The 23,646-nt window shown below is 59.2% G+C and overlaps 1 protein-coding gene across 49 annotated transcripts in view; it reads right to left on the bottom strand.

Moving 5' to 3' along the window:
• The window catches only part of LOC129517460 (negative regulator of P-body association), a 112,308-nt gene that overhangs the window by 20,687 nt on the left and 67,975 nt on the right, over positions 1-23,646 (bottom strand). For 28 of the 49 annotated variants that reach the window (XR_008666031.1, XR_008666032.1, XR_008666052.1 and 25 more), the window contains 15 exons: positions 20,963-22,259; positions 20,552-20,613; positions 19,519-20,314; positions 18,178-18,314; positions 14,173-15,469; positions 13,762-13,823; positions 12,729-13,524; positions 11,390-11,526; positions 7,390-8,686; positions 6,979-7,040; positions 5,946-6,741; positions 4,605-4,741; positions 2,648-2,892; positions 602-1,898; positions 191-252 (listed from right to left, as the gene is read on the bottom strand). The gene's annotated coding sequence lies outside the window, so the exon portion shown is untranslated. Of the gene's footprint in view, positions 1-187; positions 1,899-2,647; positions 2,893-4,604; positions 4,742-5,945; positions 6,742-6,978; positions 8,687-11,389; positions 11,527-12,728; positions 13,525-13,761; positions 15,470-18,177; positions 18,315-19,518; positions 20,315-20,548; positions 22,260-23,646 lie in introns of all 49 variants that reach the window. The other 21 variants (XR_008666041.1, XR_008666017.1, XR_008666026.1 and 18 more) reach the window with 16 other exon arrangements.

The raw sequence follows: 23,646 nt of genomic DNA, 5'->3' as shown, positions 1-23,646 counted from the left end.
GGCCCCCCCCCCCAGCCCACCCACCCTCCAAAACACACCCGAGCCCCGCCCACAGCCCCTGCCCCCCTCCACCCCTCTGGGCCCCTAGCACACCCATCACTCCCACCAAGCCCCACACCCTCACCCCCGACCCCACCACTGGGCTTAGTGTAGAAAGTGAAAGGAAAAGAGAGAAGCAGAAGGTCACCACCATCCACCGTGCCTCCGGCCAATGCTGTCCTAGATGCAGTCCAGGCGCGCCTCACTGTGGGGCTAACAGGCACAAGGAATGACAAGGAGACACAAGCTACAGGCGGCCCCGCCAGGAAAAGGGCCCACCGCCCACCAGGCAGCCTCTTGCCAAAGGAGCCCTCCTGAGTGCCATCAAGGGTCCTGACCCGGAGGTCGCCCTGGAGGGCACAGAGAGGGCCAAAGGAGAGGCCCAACCACACCCTGAATATGGAGCGGGCACGCGCCATAGGGCCAAAAGAGCCAAAGAGCCCGGGGCATGCACCCAGGGCAAAGAGAGGGTCGGGTCGGAGGACACCCCGGGGAAACACTGGGGTGGGTTTAAAAAGCGGGAGGTCGGGGACCCGAGTGAGGAGAGGGATGAGTTACTTACTCTCTCCCACGGCAATAAAGGGACGGTCAAGGGATGGTCGTAAGGCGATGCCCCTTGCTCCCCCAATCCACGGGGGCCACGTTCACTTCCATAGCACCAGTAAAGGTTAACGTGGGGACACGCGCAGAGGAAGAATGCCAGTAAAGACGCGAAAGTAAGGAGTCAAAAGCGGAGAGAGAGCAAAGGAGGAACCCTAGTGCAGGAGAAGAACGAATGTGACCTCAAAAGGCACTGCGCCCCAGCTGGACCTGTGGAGCCAGCCAGCCGTGGCTTCCTAGGGGAAGAGCCATCAGCCAAGGCAAAGTCTCAGCCACTTAGGCGAGGGGTTGAGCCCTGTCCAGAGAGAGGCCTGTTTTGCCATGCTCTAGGGCCCAACTCAGGAGTGGGAGGCCAAACAGAAAGGGGCAGGGAGGAAGGAAAGGGGAACAACAAGGAAGGGCGTCTGTCGGGCCCACTGAGCCTCCTTTGCACAGAGACTGGCTGTGTCGGGGCCGTCAGTGAGGGGGCCTGCCCAGACCGGTCTACCTGAATAAAGCTGTGTATGCACGTATGCCCGTCCGCCTGCCCGTGTGCCTGTTTGCACGGGCCTGTGAGTGTAGGGGCGGGGGGGGGGGGAAGAGAGCGAGAGCTACAGCTAGAGCGAGAGCTAGAGGGAGAGCTAGAGCGAGAGTGGGTGTGGGTGTGGGTGTGGGTGGAGGTGTGGAGGTATGCGCCCGAGTTCATGATAGTAAGCACAGGTGACTACAGGGAAAGGTGTGGAGGAGGAGGGCTGCATCCAGACAGATGTGAGGAACCAAAGATGACCCCAGATGCTGCAGAGTGGGGATTCTGTCGCTTGTTTGTTGGTCCGGATCCCCGCCCTTCTTTCTCCCTGCTTTTTCTCCCAGGAAGTGCCAGAGGCGCCCTGCCCTTTAGTGTCTGGGAAAGATCCACCTTAGGTCCTGCTTGGCAGGAAGGTGGGGACCTTCCAAGGTGTCTGCTGCTTGTTTTCGCGTGTGTTTCCTTTTTCTCGCCAATTTCAAGGGTTGGCCTACTTCCTGGAATAGCTTGACTGGAATGGAAGAGTGTCCCAAACAGTGACTGCTCCTTTCTAAGAGTCCTTAAGATACTAACCACCCAGTGTTGGAATTCCCTGCCTTGCGGGTGTGGATTTTCCCTCCCCTGTGGAACTCCCATGGGCTCAGGCATCCAGGAAGGCTTTTCAAAAAGGCCAGGAAGGGAACCACTGGGGAAACCGTAAAAACCTTCAGGATCACGTTCTGCAGGCACTGGGCGGCATGGCTTATGAGGGTATGACCTTAAACAATCACACCGAGGTGGAGGTGACCACTGCTTTGCTCTGCATCCCAACCTGCTCGGGCTTAAAAGCCCTCATTTCCCTGGTTTTGGAAGACTGACTGCCTGATAACCTGATAACCCAACCTACTCCACCCTCTACCGCCCCTCCCCCCCAACAGCTGGCACAGGCGCGCGCACAAACACACACACACACACACACACACACACACACACACAACCAACCCCCCCCACCACCACCACCCCCCCCCCCATCCCAGGGGCCCATCTCATTCCTTTCTCCAGGGCCAATACCCGGCCGGCATCAATCCCGGTTTAGGTTGAGGAACAGAGAGAGCTATATACACCCAACCAAGCCCCCAAACATGCCCCCCTTTCTGCCACATGCCCCTCGAAAACGGAAGGGGGCCCCCAACCCCAGTTCCATGGACCTCCTAACCCCCACCCCCTGCCCAAGGGCAAAAATTCGCAGGGACCCTTGGACGAAAACCCAGCAAGTCTTATGGTGGAGCTCCCTGTGCAGAATTGAAACCAGGGATCCTGGCCGCCAAAGCCAACGGGGGTGGGGTGGGGTGGGGTGGGGGTGGGGGTGGGGGAGTGGGGCGAGGCGCTCAGAGAGACCCCCGACTGGAACTTGTGAACAGAGGCATTTGGGGAAGGACACACTGCGCTCCATCAGAGATGCCAAGTGGCCTTCCGGGAGGCCCACCTCTGTAACCCATCCCATCTCCGAAAAGGCCCACCGCTCACCGCCCACCCCTGGGCACAAACCAGTGCCCGGGGTTCCACGGAGGGAGGCAGCTGGTGGCCCTCAGAGCCTCGTGACCCTCCGCAGGACCGCGTTCTGCAAGACCGGTCAACAGGTTCTGGACCCCCGTGGGGCCTGGCTGCCCTCTGGCCCATTCTTTGGCCCACTGAACCATGAGGCTTCAGGAGAAGAGAGCTGGCTGCCAAGGGACAGGTGTGGTGCAGACAAGCCAGAGGCCAGGGGGAGCCTGAAGATTCAAAGTCCAAGAAAAATCCGTAAGCCTACTGGTGGGATCTCTTGAGGGTCATCTGTGTTCACCGTGAACCAGCAGGACGAACGGAGTCAAGAAACGCCTAGCTAAAAATCGGTAACACAAGAAACAACAGGTGCCGGCGAGGATGGGGAAGAAAAGGAACACTGGCGCACTGCTGGTGGGAGCCCAACCTGGGAACAGAGCCACAGTGGAGAGCAGCGCGGAGGTTCCTCGAAAAGGTAAACTAGAACGACCCTGCCATCCAGCAATCGCAGGACCGGATAATTGACCAAAGGATACAAGAACACTAGTTCAAAGGGACACACGCGCCCCTATGTTTACCGCAGAGTTATTTACAATAGCCAAGAAGAGGGGAGCAGCCCAAGTGTCCATCGGACTGACGAGTGCATAAAGAAGATGTGGTACATACGTGTGCCGGGACGTGGACGCGGACGCGCACACGCACGCGAGAGCGCGGGCACACACACAGGAATATCATTCAGCCATAAAAAGGGGATGAGATCTTCCCATTTCCAAGGACATGGATGGAGCCCGAGAGTAGAAGGCTAAGCAAACTGAGTCAGGCGGACAAACACAAATACCTTACGATTTCACTCATGTGGGGAATTTAAGAAGAAAACACAAAGGTGCGGGGGTGGAGGGGTGGGGGGGGTGGGGGAAGAGATCCAGAGGCGGACTCTGAATTACAGAGAACTGATGGTTACCCAATGGGAGAAGGTGGGGGTGGTGAAACAGGTCACTGGGGATTAGCCAGTGCACAGAGTCCAGATGAGCACCAGGTGACCTAGGGAACTACTGAATCAGTATATTAGACACCCGAGAGGAATGCAACGAGCCGCACGTTAAACTAACTGGAGTCAAAGGAAAAACTTGAAGGAAAAGAAAAAGAAAAAACAAAACAAACAAACAAAAAAAAAAGGCCTAGTTACACTTGCAGGTTTGCCCCAAAGTGGTCAAGTTGGCCAGGAGCCCAGCCAGAGTTGAGATGGGTGCTCTGTGGCTTGGATGAGGAGGGGGACGGAGAGCCGGAGAGCAGGAGAGAAGGCAGAGGCTAGAGGAGGCTGGAGAAGGGCAGGGGTGGTGGTGGTGCTGTGCTGGTGGTGGTGGTGGTGGTGGTGCTGCTGGTGCTGGTGGTGGTGCTGGTGGTGGTTCTCCACCCAGTGTCTGGCAGCCAAAGGGGGAAGAGGAAGGCTCAGTGGGGGCAGGGAAAGGGGTGACTTGCCATCTCTGGAGCCACAGTGCCATCCAGCGGAAACTGTCTCTGAAAAGCCCAGGCAGCAGCAACCAGTCTTCCTCCAGGCCCCCCGCCCCCCCCCCCCCCCCCCCGTGGGGGCGGTGGGAGGGAACGTCAGCAGGGATGCCCTGGATTGTCTGGGCCCTGCCCAAGCCGGGGTCTCAGGCCCATCAGGCCTCAGAAGCCTCGAAGGAATTGTGCCTGCCAGTGGGACCCAGTCGGGAAGCAGGGTTCTGGGGACCCTGGGGATACAGCAGGCAGCCCCAAGGCCAAACAGCCTGGGGGAGGGGGGGGCGGAGCTTCCCTGTCAGCCATTTTGGGGTGGGCCCAGGGGAAGCAACTCTCCACTGCCCAAGGGGACCAGGGCGGGTATTTTCCTCTGGTGTCCTTTGTGGGGAGTGCCCTGCCTGGGGCCACGAGGGGATCAGGAGGCCCCTTTCCCTTTCCTCACCGGGAGCCGAGGCAGTTTAGAGGTTCCGGGCCCGGCCAATGGCGCTTGGCAGTCCCAGGCAACTTCCGGGCTCAGCCATCTCAGGCTGCCCCTGGGGCTTCTGAGTGACTTCCTCAGCTCCGGAGCCAGGGTCCAATCTGGGATCCAGCACACAGGTGAAGGGAAGGCCAGGAGCCAGGTGTCCAGGTGTCCCTGGACACAGGGCCCACCGCTTCCCCTTCCCTCTCTGCCCCGTTCTGCCCTCACCCCTCACCCGCCCCAAGCCAGCTCCTCCTCAACTCCTGGGCTTTCCTCACCACTGGAGCCCAGGCGGCTGCCTTGGACAGAAACAATTTCCGCTTGATGGCAGTATGGCTCCACGTATGCCAACTGAATCCGGACCCTGCCCCCTCCCCCTTCATCCCAACCACCTCAGGTCTTGGTCCTCAGCCACATCTAAGGTTAAAACAAAACAACAACAACAAAACAAAACAACAACAGCAGCTACCACAACAACAACACTCTCGCGCTCTCCCGCTCTCTCCTCTCTCTCTCTCTCTCTCTCTATCACACACACACACACACACACACACACACCCTCGCGCGCGCGCCCCCGCGGGCCCACGGGCCCACACGGAAGCACACAGAGGTACTCAGAAAGCAAAAGGACAAAGTAAAAACCAAAACGAGGCCCCCACAGCCAGTGCCCCTCAACACGCAAAACACGAAAATTCACAAGGCACTGGAGTTCAGGGGACAAGAAAGGACAGCAACACCACCACCACAGCGACACACTTACACACCCCATTACAGGGAAAGGAGAACGAGAGAGGGGAAGAATATATGTATGCATAAGAATACACACATAAATATATACATGTATATGTATATGCATATATAGAAATACATATGTGTTTCATATACACACACACCTGGCAAGGGGACTCCAGCTGAATACCAAATCACTAAGCAGGGCTAAATGACTGGGGACCAGGAGGCCTGACACCCTGCCGGGCCTTTCCCCTTCCATTTATCCTACCCCATTTTTCTTGCCCCCTGCTCTCCGGCGAGGTAAGTGGCAAGGGACACCTAAGCCCACCTCTGTGACTCTGACTCTGCGGGGATGGTTTACATCCATAGGACCTCCCCTGAACAAGCTTTCTCCCCCACTGTCCCCCACCCCACCCCTCCCGCGCTGGCTTGCGGGTCCCTTCGTGGCCTCCCCCCAAGGCCTGTAGCTACAGCCTGAGGTCACCACCCGCCTTGCCAGGACCCGACAAAGCAGCCAGAAATGGCCCACCCGACCTGCAGCCACAGGGCCGCATCCAGGGGGCTCCCCAGAATGGGGAACCAAGCACTCACACGAGCACCGACTCTATGGCAGGCAGCCCAGCCCGTGCTCTCCCACAGGGGCCTTGGCAAGGCCACCACCAAACATCTCCGAGTCGCGGGGCCCCACACAGGGCCACCATTCTGCGGAGGACGGCCACCGACTCTCCTCCAATGTGGGAGTCCCCATCTATCTGGGTAAACAGGCCAGGCTCCAGGTTCACAGGCCTTGCTTGAGCAGGCCCGTCCACAGGTGACCAACCCACGCCACCCCCAAGGGCCTGGCTGCGTGTCCCGCTTGGAGAGCCCGCCCGGGAATGTGCGTGTCCGCGTCCCCGTGCCAGTGTGTGTCAGTATGCTCAGCGTGCGCATGGCGGCGTGCCCGTGTGGCCGGGTGTACCGCTGCGTGAAGGGGGCCGCGGGGGCGGCAGCGGCGGCGGCGGCGGCGGCGGCGGCGGCGGCGAGCCTCGGGTGCTCGCCCACCCGCCCCGGCACGTGGAAATGGACGACACAGCAGCCCCTTAGGCACACCCTGAAATCTCCATCGGCCTGGGTCACACCACTGGACTGAGAACAAGGGGAAGGAAGGCACAACCTGAAGAGGTTCCAACTCCTTCAAGTACTGACGTTAAGAGCTCCCATAAGGAGAAGAACTGCAAGGAACGAAAAACAAAGCCACAAGATATCTTGCCCTGTCCTGAGTTCCCGATGCTGTTTCCTTGCAAAGGAACGTCTGGATCGCCTTTTTCAAGGATGAGCGCGGCCTCCACCACGGGTCCACGAAGGGGAACGGTTGCACCTCACCGCGGCCTTCTGCTTACACCGGTGCCTGGCCCATAACCCAAGGTCAGGGCTGGGAGGAGGATCCATGGACCAGGCCCCCCCCCCCAGCCCACCCACCCTCCAAAACACACCCGAGCCCCGCCCACAGCCCCTGCCCCCCTCCACCCCTCTGGGCCCCTAGCACACCCATCACTCCCACCAAGCCCCACACCCTCACCCCCGACCCCACCACTGGGCTTAGTGTAGAAAGTGAAAGGAAAAGAGAGAAGCAGAAGGTCACCACCATCCACCGTGCCTCCGGCCAATGCTGTCCTAGATGCAGTCCAGGCGCGCCTCACTGTGGGGCTAACAGGCACAAGGAATGACAAGGAGACACAAGCTACAGGCGGCCCCGCCAGGAAAAGGGCCCACCGCCCACCAGGCAGCCTCTTGCCAAAGGAGCCCTCCTGAGTGCCATCAAGGGTCCTGACCCGGAGGTCGCCCTGGAGGGCACAGAGAGGGCCAAAGGAGAGGCCCAACCACACCCTGAATATGGAGCGGGCACGCGCCATAGGGCCAAAAGAGCCAAAGAGCCCGGGGCATGCACCCAGGGCAAAGAGAGGGTCGGGTCGGAGGACACCCCGGGGAAACACTGGGGTGGGTTTAAAAAGCGGGAGGTCGGGGACCCGAGTGAGGAGAGGGATGAGTTACTTACTCTCTCCCACGGCAATAAAGGGACGGTCAAGGGATGGTCGTAAGGCGATGCCCCTTGCTCCCCCAATCCACGGGGGCCACGTTCACTTCCATAGCACCAGTAAAGGTTAACGTGGGGACACGCGCAGAGGAAGAATGCCAGTAAAGACGCGAAAGTAAGGAGTCAAAAGCGGAGAGAGAGCAAAGGAGGAACCCTAGTGCAGGAGAAGAACGAATGTGACCTCAAAAGGCACTGCGCCCCAGCTGGACCTGTGGAGCCAGCCAGCCGTGGCTTCCTAGGGGAAGAGCCATCAGCCAAGGCAAAGTCTCAGCCACTTAGGCGAGGGGTTGAGCCCTGTCCAGAGAGAGGCCTGTTTTGCCATGCTCTAGGGCCCAACTCAGGAGTGGGAGGCCAAACAGAAAGGGGCAGGGAGGAAGGAAAGGGGAACAACAAGGAAGGGCGTCTGTCGGGCCCACTGAGCCTCCTTTGCACAGAGACTGGCTGTGTCGGGGCCGTCAGTGAGGGGGCCTGCCCAGACCGGTCTACCTGAATAAAGCTGTGTATGCACGTATGCCCGTCCGCCTGCCCGTGTGCCTGTTTGCACGGGCCTGTGAGTGTAGGGGCGGGGGGGGGGGGAAGAGAGCGAGAGCTACAGCTAGAGCGAGAGCTAGAGGGAGAGCTAGAGCGAGAGTGGGTGTGGGTGTGGGTGTGGGTGGAGGTGTGGAGGTATGCGCCCGAGTTCATGATAGTAAGCACAGGTGACTACAGGGAAAGGTGTGGAGGAGGAGGGCTGCATCCAGACAGATGTGAGGAACCAAAGATGACCCCAGATGCTGCAGAGTGGGGATTCTGTCGCTTGTTTGTTGGTCCGGATCCCCGCCCTTCTTTCTCCCTGCTTTTTCTCCCAGGAAGTGCCAGAGGCGCCCTGCCCTTTAGTGTCTGGGAAAGATCCACCTTAGGTCCTGCTTGGCAGGAAGGTGGGGACCTTCCAAGGTGTCTGCTGCTTGTTTTCGCGTGTGTTTCCTTTTTCTCGCCAATTTCAAGGGTTGGCCTACTTCCTGGAATAGCTTGACTGGAATGGAAGAGTGTCCCAAACAGTGACTGCTCCTTTCTAAGAGTCCTTAAGATACTAACCACCCAGTGTTGGAATTCCCTGCCTTGCGGGTGTGGATTTTCCCTCCCCTGTGGAACTCCCATGGGCTCAGGCATCCAGGAAGGCTTTTCAAAAAGGCCAGGAAGGGAACCACTGGGGAAACCGTAAAAACCTTCAGGATCACGTTCTGCAGGCACTGGGCGGCATGGCTTATGAGGGTATGACCTTAAACAATCACACCGAGGTGGAGGTGACCACTGCTTTGCTCTGCATCCCAACCTGCTCGGGCTTAAAAGCCCTCATTTCCCTGGTTTTGGAAGACTGACTGCCTGATAACCTGATAACCCAACCTACTCCACCCTCTACCGCCCCTCCCCCCCAACAGCTGGCACAGGCGCGCGCACAAACACACACACACACACACACACACACACACACACACAACCAACCCCCCCCACCACCACCACCCCCCCCCCCATCCCAGGGGCCCATCTCATTCCTTTCTCCAGGGCCAATACCCGGCCGGCATCAATCCCGGTTTAGGTTGAGGAACAGAGAGAGCTATATACACCCAACCAAGCCCCCAAACATGCCCCCCTTTCTGCCACATGCCCCTCGAAAACGGAAGGGGGCCCCCAACCCCAGTTCCATGGACCTCCTAACCCCCACCCCCTGCCCAAGGGCAAAAATTCGCAGGGACCCTTGGACGAAAACCCAGCAAGTCTTATGGTGGAGCTCCCTGTGCAGAATTGAAACCAGGGATCCTGGCCGCCAAAGCCAACGGGGGTGGGGTGGGGTGGGGTGGGGGTGGGGGTGGGGGAGTGGGGCGAGGCGCTCAGAGAGACCCCCGACTGGAACTTGTGAACAGAGGCATTTGGGGAAGGACACACTGCGCTCCATCAGAGATGCCAAGTGGCCTTCCGGGAGGCCCACCTCTGTAACCCATCCCATCTCCGAAAAGGCCCACCGCTCACCCGCCCACCCCTGGGCACAAACCAGTGCCCGGGGTTCCACGGAGGGAGGCAGCTGGTGGCCCTCAGAGCCTCGTGACCCTCCGCAGGACCGCGTTCTGCAAGACCGGTCAACAGGTTCTGGACCCCCGTGGGGCCTGGCTGCCCTCTGGCCCATTCTTTGGCCCACTGAACCATGAGGCTTCAGGAGAAGAGAGCTGGCTGCCAAGGGACAGGTGTGGTGCAGACAAGCCAGAGGCCAGGGGGAGCCTGAAGATTCAAAGTCCAAGAAAAATCCGTAAGCCTACTGGTGGGATCTCTTGAGGGTCATCTGTGTTCACCGTGAACCAGCAGGACGAACGGAGTCAAGAAACGCCTAGCTAAAAATCGGTAACACAAGAAACAACAGGTGCCGGCGAGGATGGGGAAGAAAAGGAACACTGGCGCACTGCTGGTGGGAGCCCAACCTGGGAACAGAGCCACAGTGGAGAGCAGCGCGGAGGTTCCTCGAAAAGGTAAACTAGAACGACCCTGCCATCCAGCAATCGCAGGACCGGATAATTGACCAAAGGATACAAGAACACTAGTTCAAAGGGACACACGCGCCCCTATGTTTACCGCAGAGTTATTTACAATAGCCAAGAAGAGGGGAGCAGCCCAAGTGTCCATCGGACTGACGAGTGCATAAAGAAGATGTGGTACATACGTGTGCCGGGACGTGGACGCGGACGCGCACACGCACGCGAGAGCGCGGGCACACACACAGGAATATCATTCAGCCATAAAAAGGGGATGAGATCTTCCCATTTCCAAGGACATGGATGGAGCCCGAGAGTAGAAGGCTAAGCAAACTGAGTCAGGCGGACAAACACAAATACCTTACGATTTCACTCATGTGGGGAATTTAAGAAGAAAACACAAAGGTGCGGGGTGGAGGGGTGGGGGGGGTGGGGGAAGAGATCCAGAGGCGGACTCTGAATTACAGAGAACTGATGGTTACCCAATGGGAGAAGGTGGGGGTGGTGAAACAGGTCACTGGGGATTAGCCAGTGCACAGAGTCCAGATGAGCACCAGGTGACCTAGGGAACTACTGAATCAGTATATTAGACACCCGAGAGGAATGCAACGAGCCGCACGTTAAACTAACTGGAGTCAAAGGAAAAACTTGAAGGAAAAGAAAAAGAAAAAACAAAACAAACAAACAAAAAAAAAAGGCCTAGTTACACTTGCAGGTTTGCCCCAAAGTGGTCAAGTTGGCCAGGAGCCCAGCCAGAGTTGAGATGGGTGCTCTGTGGCTTGGATGAGGAGGGGGACGGAGAGCCGGAGAGCAGGAGAGAAGGCAGAGGCTAGAGGAGGCTGGAGAAGGGCAGGGGTGGTGGTGGTGCTGTGCTGGTGGTGGTGGTGGTGGTGCTGCTGGTGCTGGTGGTGGTGCTGGTGGTGGTTCTCCACCCAGTGTCTGGCAGCCAAAGGGGGAAGAGGAAGGCTCAGTGGGGGCAGGGAAAGGGGTGACTTGCCATCTCTGGAGCCACAGTGCCATCCAGCGGAAACTGTCTCTGAAAAGCCCAGGCAGCAGCAACCAGTCTTCCTCCAGGCCCCCCGCCCCCCCCCCCCCCCCCCCGTGGGGGCGGTGGGAGGGAACGTCAGCAGGGATGCCCTGGATTGTCTGGGCCCTGCCCAAGCCGGGGTCTCAGGCCCATCAGGCCTCAGAAGCCTCGAAGGAATTGTGCCTGCCAGTGGGACCCAGTCGGGAAGCAGGGTTCTGGGGACCCTGGGGATACAGCAGGCAGCCCCAAGGCCAAACAGCCTGGGGGAGGGGGGGGCGGAGCTTCCCTGTCAGCCATTTTGGGGTGGGCCCAGGGGAAGCAACTCTCCACTGCCCAAGGGGACCAGGGCGGGTATTTTCCTCTGGTGTCCTTTGTGGGGAGTGCCCTGCCTGGGGCCACGAGGGGATCAGGAGGCCCCTTTCCCTTTCCTCACCGGGAGCCGAGGCAGTTTAGAGGTTCCGGGCCCGGCCAATGGCGCTTGGCAGTCCCAGGCAACTTCCGGGCTCAGCCATCTCAGGCTGCCCCTGGGGCTTCTGAGTGACTTCCTCAGCTCCGGAGCCAGGGTCCAATCTGGGATCCAGCACACAGGTGAAGGGAAGGCCAGGAGCCAGGTGTCCAGGTGTCCCTGGACACAGGGCCCACCGCTTCCCCTTCCCTCTCTGCCCCGTTCTGCCCTCACCCCTCACCCGCCCCAAGCCAGCTCCTCCTCAACTCCTGGGCTTTCCTCACCACTGGAGCCCAGGCGGCTGCCTTGGACAGAAACAATTTCCGCTTGATGGCAGTATGGCTCCACGTATGCCAACTGAATCCGGACCCTGCCCCCTCCCCCTTCATCCCAACCACCTCAGGTCTTGGTCCTCAGCCACATCTAAGGTTAAAACAAAACAACAACAACAAAACAAAACAACAACAGCAGCTACCACAACAACAACACTCTCGCGCTCTCCCGCTCTCTCCTCTCTCTCTCTCTCTCTCTATCACACACACACACACACACACACACACACCCTCGCGCGCGCGCCCCCGCGGGCCCACGGGCCCACACGGAAGCACACAGAGGTACTCAGAAAGCAAAAGGACAAAGTAAAAACCAAAACGAGGCCCCCACAGCCAGTGCCCCTCAACACGCAAAACACGAAAATTCACAAGGCACTGGAGTTCAGGGGACAAGAAAGGACAGCAACACCACCACCACAGCGACACACTTACACACCCCATTACAGGGAAAGGAGAACGAGAGAGGGGAAGAATATATGTATGCATAAGAATACACACATAAATATATACATGTATATGTATATGCATATATAGAAATACATATGTGTTTCATATACACACACACCTGGCAAGGGGACTCCAGCTGAATACCAAATCACTAAGCAGGGCTAAATGACTGGGGACCAGGAGGCCTGACACCCTGCCGGGCCTTTCCCCTTCCATTTATCCTACCCCATTTTTCTTGCCCCCTGCTCTCCGGCGAGGTAAGTGGCAAGGGACACCTAAGCCCACCTCTGTGACTCTGACTCTGCGGGGATGGTTTACATCCATAGGACCTCCCCTGAACAAGCTTTCTCCCCCACTGTCCCCCACCCCACCCCTCCCGCGCTGGCTTGCGGGTCCCTTCGTGGCCTCCCCCCAAGGCCTGTAGCTACAGCCTGAGGTCACCACCCGCCTTGCCAGGACCCGACAAAGCAGCCAGAAATGGCCCACCCGACCTGCAGCCACAGGGCCGCATCCAGGGGGCTCCCCAGAATGGGGAACCAAGCACTCACACGAGCACCGACTCTATGGCAGGCAGCCCAGCCCGTGCTCTCCCACAGGGGCCTTGGCAAGGCCACCACCAAACATCTCCGAGTCGCGGGGCCCCACACAGGGCCACCATTCTGCGGAGGACGGCCACCGACTCTCCTCCAATGTGGGAGTCCCCATCTATCTGGGTAAACAGGCCAGGCTCCAGGTTCACAGGCCTTGCTTGAGCAGGCCCGTCCACAGGTGACCAACCCACGCCACCCCCAAGGGCCTGGCTGCGTGTCCCGCTTGGAGAGCCCGCCCGGGAATGTGCGTGTCCGCGTCCCCGTGCCAGTGTGTGTCAGTATGCTCAGCGTGCGCATGGCGGCGTGCCCGTGTGGCCGGGTGTACCGCTGCGTGAAGGGGGCCGCGGGGGCGGCAGCGGCGGCGGCGGCGGCGGCGGCGGCGGCGGCGAGCCTCGGGTGCTCGCCCACCCGCCCCGGCACGTGGAAATGGACGACACAGCAGCCCCTTAGGCACACCCTGAAATCTCCATCGGCCTGGGTCACACCACTGGACTGAGAACAAGGGGAAGGAAGGCACAACCTGAAGAGGTTCCAACTCCTTCAAGTACTGACGTTAAGAGCTCCCATAAGGAGAAGAACTGCAAGGAACGAAAAACAAAGCCACAAGATATCTTGCCCTGTCCTGAGTTCCCGATGCTGTTTCCTTGCAAAGGAACGTCTGGATCGCCTTTTTCAAGGATGAGCGCGGCCTCCACCACGGGTCCACGAAGGGGAACGGTTGCACCTCACCGCGGCCTTCTGCTTACACCGGTGCCTGGCCCATAACCCAAGGTCAGGGCTGGGAGGAGGATCCATGGACCAGGCCCCCCCCCCCAGCCCACCCACCCTCCAAAACACACCCGAGCCCCGCCCACAGCCCCTGCCCCCCTCCACCCCTCTGGGCCCCTAGCACACCCATCACTCCCACCAAGCCCCACACCCTCACCCCCGACCCCACCACTGGGCTTAGTGTAGAAAGTGAAAGGAAAAGAGAGAAGCAGAAGGTCACCACCATCCACCGTGCCTCCGGCCAATGCTGTCCTAGATGCAGTCCAGGCGCGCCTCACTGTGGGGCTAACAGGCACAAGGAATGACAAGGAGACACAAGCTACAGGCGGCCCCGCCAGGAAAAGGGCCCACCGCCCACCAGGCAGCCTCTTGCCAAAGGAGCCCTCCTGAGTGCCATCAAGGGTCCTGACCCGGAGGTCGCCCTGGAGGGCACAGAGAGGGCCAAAGGAGAGGCCCAACCACACCCTGAATATGGAGCGGGCACGCGCCATAGGGCCAAAAGAGCCAAAGAGCCCGGGGCATGCACCCAGGGCAAAGAGAGGGTCGGGTCGGAGGACACCCCGGGGAAACACTGGGGTGGGTTTAAAAAGCGGGAGGTCGGGGACCCGAGTGAGGAGAGGGATGAGTTACTTACTCTCTCCCACGGCAATAAAGGGACGGTCAAGGGATGGTCGTAAGGCGATGCCCCTTGCTCCCCCAATCCACGGGGGCCACGTTCACTTCCATAGCACCAGTAAAGGTTAACGTGGGGACACGCGCAGAGGAAGAATGCCAGTAAAGACGCGAAAGTAAGGAGTCAAAAGCGGAGAGAGAGCAAAGGAGGAACCCTAGTGCAGGAGAAGAACGAATGTGACCTCAAAAGGCACTGCGCCCCAGCTGGACCTGTGGAGCCAGCCAGCCGTGGCTTCCTAGGGGAAGAGCCATCAGCCAAGGCAAAGTCTCAGCCACTTAGGCGAGGGGTTGAGCCCTGTCCAGAGAGAGGCCTGTTTTGCCATGCTCTAGGGCCCAACTCAGGAGTGGGAGGCCAAACAGAAAGGGGCAGGGAGGAAGGAAAGGGGAACAACAAGGAAGGGCGTCTGTCGGGCCCACTGAGCCTCCTTTGCACAGAGACTGGCTGTGTCGGGGCCGTCAGTGAGGGGGCCTGCCCAGACCGGTCTACCTGAATAAAGCTGTGTATGCACGTATGCCCGTCCGCCTGCCCGTGTGCCTGTTTGCACGGGCCTGTGAGTGTAGGGGCGGGGGGGGGGGGAAGAGAGCGAGAGCTACAGCTAGAGCGAGAGCTAGAGGGAGAGCTAGAGCGAGAGTGGGTGTGGGTGTGGGTGTGGGTGGAGGTGTGGAGGTATGCGCCCGAGTTCATGATAGTAAGCACAGGTGACTACAGGGAAAGGTGTGGAGGAGGAGGGCTGCATCCAGACAGATGTGAGGAACCAAAGATGACCCCAGATGCTGCAGAGTGGGGATTCTGTCGCTTGTTTGTTGGTCCGGATCCCCGCCCTTCTTTCTCCCTGCTTTTTCTCCCAGGAAGTGCCAGAGGCGCCCTGCCCTTTAGTGTCTGGGAAAGATCCACCTTAGGTCCTGCTTGGCAGGAAGGTGGGGACCTTCCAAGGTGTCTGCTGCTTGTTTTCGCGTGTGTTTCCTTTTTCTCGCCAATTTCAAGGGTTGGCCTACTTCCTGGAATAGCTTGACTGGAATGGAAGAGTGTCCCAAACAGTGACTGCTCCTTTCTAAGAGTCCTTAAGATACTAACCACCCAGTGTTGGAATTCCCTGCCTTGCGGGTGTGGATTTTCCCTCCCCTGTGGAACTCCCATGGGCTCAGGCATCCAGGAAGGCTTTTCAAAAAGGCCAGGAAGGGAACCACTGGGGAAACCGTAAAAACCTTCAGGATCACGTTCTGCAGGCACTGGGCGGCATGGCTTATGAGGGTATGACCTTAAACAATCACACCGAGGTGGAGGTGACCACTGCTTTGCTCTGCATCCCAACCTGCTCGGGCTTAAAAGCCCTCATTTCCCTGGTTTTGGAAGACTGACTGCCTGATAACCTGATAACCCAACCTACTCCACCCTCTACCCGCCCCTCCCCCCCAACAGCTGGCACAGGCGCGCGCACAAACACACACACACACACACACACACACACACACACACAACCAACCCCCCCCACCACCACCACCCCCCCCCCCATCCCAGGGGCCCATCTCATTCCTTTCTCCAGGGCCAATACCCGGCCGGCATCAATCCCGGTTTAGGTTGAGGAACAGAGAGAGCTATATACACCCAACCAAGCCCCCAAACATGCCCCCCTTTCTGCCACATGCCCCTCGAAAACGGAAGGGGGCCCCCAACCCCAGTTCCATGGACCTCCTAACCCCCACCCCCTGCCCAAGGGCAAAAATTCGCAGGGACCCTTGGACGAAAACCCAGCAAGTCTTATGGTGGAGCTCCCTGTGCAGAATTGAAACCAGGGATCCTGGCCGCCAAAGCCAACGGGGGTGGGGTGGGGTGGGGTGGGGGTGGGGGTGGGGGAGTGGGGCGAGGCGCTCAGAGAGACCCCCGACTGGAACTTGTGAACAGAGGCATTTGGGGAAGGACACACTGCGCTCCATCAGAGATGCCAAGTGGCCTTCCGGGAGGCCCACCTCTGTAACCCATCCCATCTCCGAAAAGGCCCACCGCTCACCCGCCCACCCCTGGGCACAAACCAGTGCCCGGGGTTCCACGGAGGGAGGCAGCTGGTGGCCCTCAGAGCCTCGTGACCCTCCGCAGGACCGCGTTCTGCAAGACCGGTCAACAGGTTCTGGACCCCCGTGGGGCCTGGCTGCCCTCTGGCCCATTCTTTGGCCCACTGAACCATGAGGCTTCAGGAGAAGAGAGCTGGCTGCCAAGGGACAGGTGTGGTGCAGACAAGCCAGAGGCCAGGGGGAGCCTGAAGATTCAAAGTCCAAGAAAAATCCGTAAGCCTACTGGTGGGATCTCTTGAGGGTCATCTGTGTTCACCGTGAACCAGCAGGACGAACGGAGTCAAGAAACGCCTAGCTAAAAATCGGTAACACAAGAAACAACAGGTGCCGGCGAGGATGGGGAAGAAAAGGAACACTGGCGCACTGCTGGTGGGAGCCCAACCTGGGAACAGAGCCACAGTGGAGAGCAGCGCGGAGGTTCCTCGAAAAGGTAAACTAGAACGACCCTGCCATCCAGCAATCGCAGGACCGGATAATTGACCAAAGGATACAAGAACACTAGTTCAAAGGGACACACGCGCCCCTATGTTTACCGCAGAGTTATTTACAATAGCCAAGAAGAGGGGAGCAGCCCAAGTGTCCATCGGACTGACGAGTGCATAAAGAAGATGTGGTACATACGTGTGCCGGGACGTGGACGCGGACGCGCACACGCACGCGAGAGCGCGGGCACACACACAGGAATATCATTCAGCCATAAAAAGGGGATGAGATCTTCCCATTTCCAAGGACATGGATGGAGCCCGAGAGTAGAAGGCTAAGCAAACTGAGTCAGGCGGACAAACACAAATACCTTACGATTTCACTCATGTGGGGAATTTAAGAAGAAAACACAAAGGTGCGGGGGTGGAGGGGTGGGGGGGGTGGGGGAAGAGATCCAGAGGCGGACTCTGAATTACAGAGAACTGATGGTTACCCAATGGGAGAAGGTGGGGGTGGTGAAACAGGTCACTGGGGATTAGCCAGTGCACAGAGTCCAGATGAGCACCAGGTGACCTAGGGAACTACTGAATCAGTATATTAGACACCCGAGAGGAATGCAACGAGCCGCACGTTAAACTAACTGGAGTCAAAGGAAAAACTTGAAGGAAAAGAAAAAGAAAAAACAAAACAAACAAACAAAAAAAAAAAGGCCTAGTTACACTTGCAGGTTTGCCCCAAAGTGGTCAAGTTGGCCAGGAGCCCAGCCAGAGTTGAGATGGGTGCTCTGTGGCTTGGATGAGGAGGGGGACGGAGAGCCGGAGAGCAGGAGAGAAGGCAGAGGCTAGAGGAGGCTGGAGAAGGGCAGGGGTGGTGGTGGTGCTGTGCTGGTGGTGGTGGTGGTGGTGGTGCTGCTGGTGCTGGTGGTGGTGCTGGTGGTGGTTCTCCACCCAGTGTCTGGCAGCCAAAGGGGGAAGAGGAAGGCTCAGTGGGGGCAGGGAAAGGGGTGACTTGCCATCTCTGGAGCCACAGTGCCATCCAGCGGAAACTGTCTCTGAAAAGCCCAGGCAGCAGCAACCAGTCTTCCTCCAGGCCCCCCGCCCCCCCCCCCCCCCCCCGTGGGGGCGGTGGGAGGGAACGTCAGCAGGGATGCCCTGGATTGTCTGGGCCCTGCCCAAGCCGGGGTCTCAGGCCCATCAGGCCTCAGAAGCCGCGAAGGAATTGTGCCTGCCAGTGGGACCCAGTCGGGAAGCAGGGTTCTGGGGACCCTGGGGATACAGCAGGCAGCCCCAAGGCCAAACAGCCTGGGGGAGGGGGGGGCGGAGCTTCCCTGTCAGCCATTTTGGGGTGGGCCCAGGGGAAGCAACTCTCCACTGCCCAAGGGGACCAGGGCGGGTATTTTCCTCTGGTGTCCTTTGTGGGGAGTGCCCTGCCTGGGGCCACGAGGGGATCAGGAGGCCCCTTTCCCTTTCCTCACCGGGAGCCGAGGCAGTTTAGAGGTTCCGGGCCCGGCCAATGGCGCTTGGCAGTCCCAGGCAACTTCCGGGCTCAGCCATCTCAGGCTGCCCCTGGGGCTTCTGAGTGACTTCCTCAGCTCCGGAGCCAGGGTCCAATCTGGGATCCAGCACACAGGTGAAGGGAAGGCCAGGAGCCAGGTGTCCAGGTGTCCCTGGACACAGGGCCCACCGCTTCCCCTTCCCTCTCTGCCCCGTTCTGCCCTCACCCCTCACCCGCCCCAAGCCAGCTCCTCCTCAACTCCTGGGCTTTCCTCACCACTGGAGCCCAGGCGGCTGCCTTGGACAGAAACAATTTCCGCTTGATGGCAGTATGGCTCCACGTATGCCAACTGAATCCGGACCCTGCCCCCTCCCCCTTCATCCCAACCACCTCAGGTCTTGGTCCTCAGCCACATCTAAGGTTAAAACAAAACAACAACAACAAAACAAAACAACAACAGCAGCTACCACAACAACAACACTCTCGCGCTCTCCCGCTCTCTCCTCTCTCTCTCTCTCTCTCTCTATCACACACACACACACACACACACACACACCCTCGCGCGCGCGCCCCCGCGGGCCCACGGGCCCACACGGAAGCACACAGAGGTACTCAGAAAGCAAAAGGACAAAGTAAAAACCAAAACGAGGCCCCCACAGCCAGTGCCCCTCAACACGCAAAACACGAAAATTCACAAGGCACTGGAGTTCAGGGGACAAGAAAGGACAGCAACACCACCACCACAGCGACACACTTACACACCCCATTACAGGGAAAGGAGAACGAGAGAGGGGAAGAATATATGTATGCATAAGAATACACACATAAATATATACATGTATATGTATATGCATATATAGAAATACATATGTGTTTCATATACACACACACCTGGCAAGGGGACTCCAGCTGAATACCAAATCACTAAGCAGGGCTAAATGACTGGGGACCAGGAGGCCTGACACCCTGCCGGGCCTTTCCCCTTCCATTTATCCTACCCCATTTTTCTTGCCCCCTGCTCTCCGGCGAGGTAAGTGGCAAGGGACACCTAAGCCCACCTCTGTGACTCTGACTCTGCGGGGATGGTTTACATCCATAGGACCTCCCCTGAACAAGCTTTCTCCCCCACTGTCCCCCACCCCACCCCTCCCGCGCTGGCTTGCGGGTCCCTTCGTGGCCTCCCCCCAAGGCCTGTAGCTACAGCCTGAGGTCACCACCCGCCTTGCCAGGACCCGACAAAGCAGCCAGAAATGGCCCACCCGACCTGCAGCCACAGGGCCGCATCCAGGGGGCTCCCCAGAATGGGGAACCAAGCACTCACACGAGCACCGACTCTATGGCAGGCAGCCCAGCCCGTGCTCTCCCACAGGGGCCTTGGCAAGGCCACCACCAAACATCTCCGAGTCGCGGGGCCCCACACAGGGCCACCATTCTGCGGAGGACGGCCACCGACTCTCCTCCAATGTGGGAGTCCCCATCTATCTGGGTAAACAGGCCAGGCTCCAGGTTCACAGGCCTTGCTTGAGCAGGCCCGTCCACAGGTGACCAACCCACGCCACCCCCAAGGGCCTGGCTGCGTGTCCCGCTTGGAGAGCCCGCCCGGGAATGTGCGTGTCCGCGTCCCCGTGCCAGTGTGTGTCAGTATGCTCAGCGTGCGCATGGCGGCGTGCCCGTGTGGCCGGGTGTACCGCTGCGTGAAGGGGGCCGCGGGGGCGGCAGCGGCGGCGGCGGCGGCGGCGGCGGCGGCGGCGAGCCTCGGGTGCTCGCCCACCCGCCCCGGCACGTGGAAATGGACGACACAGCAGCCCCTTAGGCACACCCTGAAATCTCCATCGGCCTGGGTCACACCACTGGACTGAGAACAAGGGGAAGGAAGGCACAACCTGAAGAGGTTCCAACTCCTTCAAGTACTGACGTTAAGAGCTCCCATAAGGAGAAGAACTGCAAGGAACGAAAAACAAAGCCACAAGATATCTTGCCCTGTCCTGAGTTCCCGATGCTGTTTCCTTGCAAAGGAACGTCTGGATCGCCTTTTTCAAGGATGAGCGCGGCCTCCACCACGGGTCCACGAAGGGGAACGGTTGCACCTCACCGCGGCCTTCTGCTTACACCGGTGCCTGGCCCATAACCCAAGGTCAGGGCTGGGAGGAGGATCCATGGACCAGGCCCCCCCCCCCAGCCCACCCACCCTCCAAAACACACCCGAGCCCCGCCCACAGCCCCTGCCCCCCTCCACCCCTCTGGGCCCCTAGCACACCCATCACTCCCACCAAGCCCCACACCCTCACCCCCGACCCCACCACTGGGCTTAGTGTAGAAAGTGAAAGGAAAAGAGAGAAGCAGAAGGTCACCACCATCCACCGTGCCTCCGGCCAATGCTGTCCTAGATGCAGTCCAGGCGCGCCTCACTGTGGGGCTAACAGGCACAAGGAATGACAAGGAGACACAAGCTACAGGCGGCCCCGCCAGGAAAAGGGCCCACCGCCCACCAGGCAGCCTCTTGCCAAAGGAGCCCTCCTGAGTGCCATCAAGGGTCCTGACCCGGAGGTCGCCCTGGAGGGCACAGAGAGGGCCAAAGGAGAGGCCCAACCACACCCTGAATATGGAGCGGGCACGCGCCATAGGGCCAAAAGAGCCAAAGAGCCCGGGGCATGCACCCAGGGCAAAGAGAGGGTCGGGTCGGAGGACACCCCGGGGAAACACTGGGGTGGGTTTAAAAAGCGGGAGGTCGGGGACCCGAGTGAGGAGAGGGATGAGTTACTTACTCTCTCCCACGGCAATAAAGGGACGGTCAAGGGATGGTCGTAAGGCGATGCCCCTTGCTCCCCCAATCCACGGGGGCCACGTTCACTTCCATAGCACCAGTAAAGGTTAACGTGGGGACACGCGCAGAGGAAGAATGCCAGTAAAGACGCGAAAGTAAGGAGTCAAAAGCGGAGAGAGAGCAAAGGAGGAACCCTAGTGCAGGAGAAGAACGAATGTGACCTCAAAAGGCACTGCGCCCCAGCTGGACCTGTGGAGCCAGCCAGCCGTGGCTTCCTAGGGGAAGAGCCATCAGCCAAGGCAAAGTCTCAGCCACTTAGGCGAGGGGTTGAGCCCTGTCCAGAGAGAGGCCTGTTTTGCCATGCTCTAGGGCCCAACTCAGGAGTGGGAGGCCAAACAGAAAGGGGCAGGGAGGAAGGAAAGGGGAACAACAAGGAAGGGCGTCTGTCGGGCCCACTGAGCCTCCTTTGCACAGAGACTGGCTGTGTCGGGGCCGTCAGTGAGGGGGCCTGCCCAGACCGGTCTACCTGAATAAAGCTGTGTATGCACGTATGCCCGTCCGCCTGCCCGTGTGCCTGTTTGCACGGGCCTGTGAGTGTAGGGGCGGGGGGGGGGGGAAGAGAGCGAGAGCTACAGCTAGAGCGAGAGCTAGAGGGAGAGCTAGAGCGAGAGTGGGTGTGGGTGTGGGTGTGGGTGGAGGTGTGGAGGTATGCGCCCGAGTTCATGATAGTAAGCACAGGTGACTACAGGGAAAGGTGTGGAGGAGGAGGGCTGCATCCAGACAGATGTGAGGAACCAAAGATGACCCCAGATGCTGCAGAGTGGGGATTCTGTCGCTTGTTTGTTGGTCCGGATCCCCGCCCTTCTTTCTCCCTGCTTTTTCTCCCAGGAAGTGCCAGAGGCGCCCTGCCCTTTAGTGTCTGGGAAAGATCCACCTTAGGTCCTGCTTGGCAGGAAGGTGGGGACCTTCCAAGGTGTCTGCTGCTTGTTTTCGCGTGTGTTTCCTTTTTCTCGCCAATTTCAAGGGTTGGCCTACTTCCTGGAATAGCTTGACTGGAATGGAAGAGTGTCCCAAACAGTGACTGCTCCTTTCTAAGAGTCCTTAAGATACTAACCACCCAGTGTTGGAATTCCCTGCCTTGCGGGTGTGGATTTTCCCTCCCCTGTGGAACTCCCATGGGCTCAGGCATCCAGGAAGGCTTTTCAAAAAGGCCAGGAAGGGAACCACTGGGGAAACCGTAAAAACCTTCAGGATCACGTTCTGCAGGCACTGGGCGGCATGGCTTATGAGGGTATGACCTTAAACAATCACACCGAGGTGGAGGTGACCACTGCTTTGCTCTGCATCCCAACCTGCTCGGGCTTAAAAGCCCTCATTTCCCTGGTTTTGGAAGACTGACTGCCTGATAACCTGATAACCCAACCTACTCCACCCTCTACCCGCCCCTCCCCCCCAACAGCTGGCACAGGCGCGCGCACAAACACACACACACACACACACACACACACACACACACAACCAACCCCCCCCACCACCACCACCCCCCCCCCCATCCCAGGGGCCCATCTCATTCCTTTCTCCAGGGCCAATACCCGGCCGGCATCAATCCCGGTTTAGGTTGAGGAACAGAGAGAGCTATATACACCCAACCAAGCCCCCAAACATGCCCCCCTTTCTGCCACATGCCCCTCGAAAACGGAAGGGGGCCCCCAACCCCAGTTCCATGGACCTCCTAACCCCCACCCCCTGCCCAAGGGCAAAAATTCGCAGGGACCCTTGGACGAAAACCCAGCAAGTCTTATGGTGGAGCTCCCTGTGCAGAATTGAAACCAGGGATCCTGGCCGCCAAAGCCAACGGGGGTGGGGTGGGGTGGGGTGGGGGTGGGGGTGGGGGAGTGGGGCGAGGCGCTCAGAGAGACCCCCGACTGGAACTTGTGAACAGAGGCATTTGGGGAAGGACACACTGCGCTCCATCAGAGATGCCAAGTGGCCTTCCGGGAGGCCCACCTCTGTAACCCATCCCATCTCCGAAAAGGCCCACCGCTCACCCGCCCACCCCTGGGCACAAACCAGTGCCCGGGGTTCCACGGAGGGAGGCAGCTGGTGGCCCTCAGAGCCTCGTGACCCTCCGCAGGACCGCGTTCTGCAAGACCGGTCAACAGGTTCTGGACCCCCGTGGGGCCTGGCTGCCCTCTGGCCCATTCTTTGGCCCACTGAACCATGAGGCTTCAGGAGAAGAGAGCTGGCTGCCAAGGGACAGGTGTGGTGCAGACAAGCCAGAGGCCAGGGGGAGCCTGAAGATTCAAAGTCCAAGAAAAATCCGTAAGCCTACTGGTGGGATCTCTTGAGGGTCATCTGTGTTCACCGTGAACCAGCAGGACGAACGGAGTCAAGAAACGCCTAGCTAAAAATCGGTAACACAAGAAACAACAGGTGCCGGCGAGGATGGGGAAGAAAAGGAACACTGGCGCACTGCTGGTGGGAGCCCAACCTGGGAACAGAGCCACAGTGGAGAGCAGCGCGGAGGTTCCTCGAAAAGGTAAACTAGAACGACCCTGCCATCCAGCAATCGCAGGACCGGATAATTGACCAAAGGATACAAGAACACTAGTTCAAAGGGACACACGCGCCCCTATGTTTACCGCAGAGTTATTTACAATAGCCAAGAAGAGGGGAGCAGCCCAA

Source organism: Nyctereutes procyonoides, unplaced genomic scaffold (assembly GCF_905146905.1).
Source record: "Nyctereutes procyonoides isolate TBG_1078 unplaced genomic scaffold, NYPRO_anot_genome, whole genome shotgun sequence".
In the NCBI taxonomy this organism is placed as follows: domain Eukaryota; kingdom Metazoa; phylum Chordata; class Mammalia; order Carnivora; family Canidae; genus Nyctereutes; species Nyctereutes procyonoides.
Note: the sequence above shows the minus strand (reverse complement) of the source record. Positions and strands in the feature narration are given on the sequence as shown.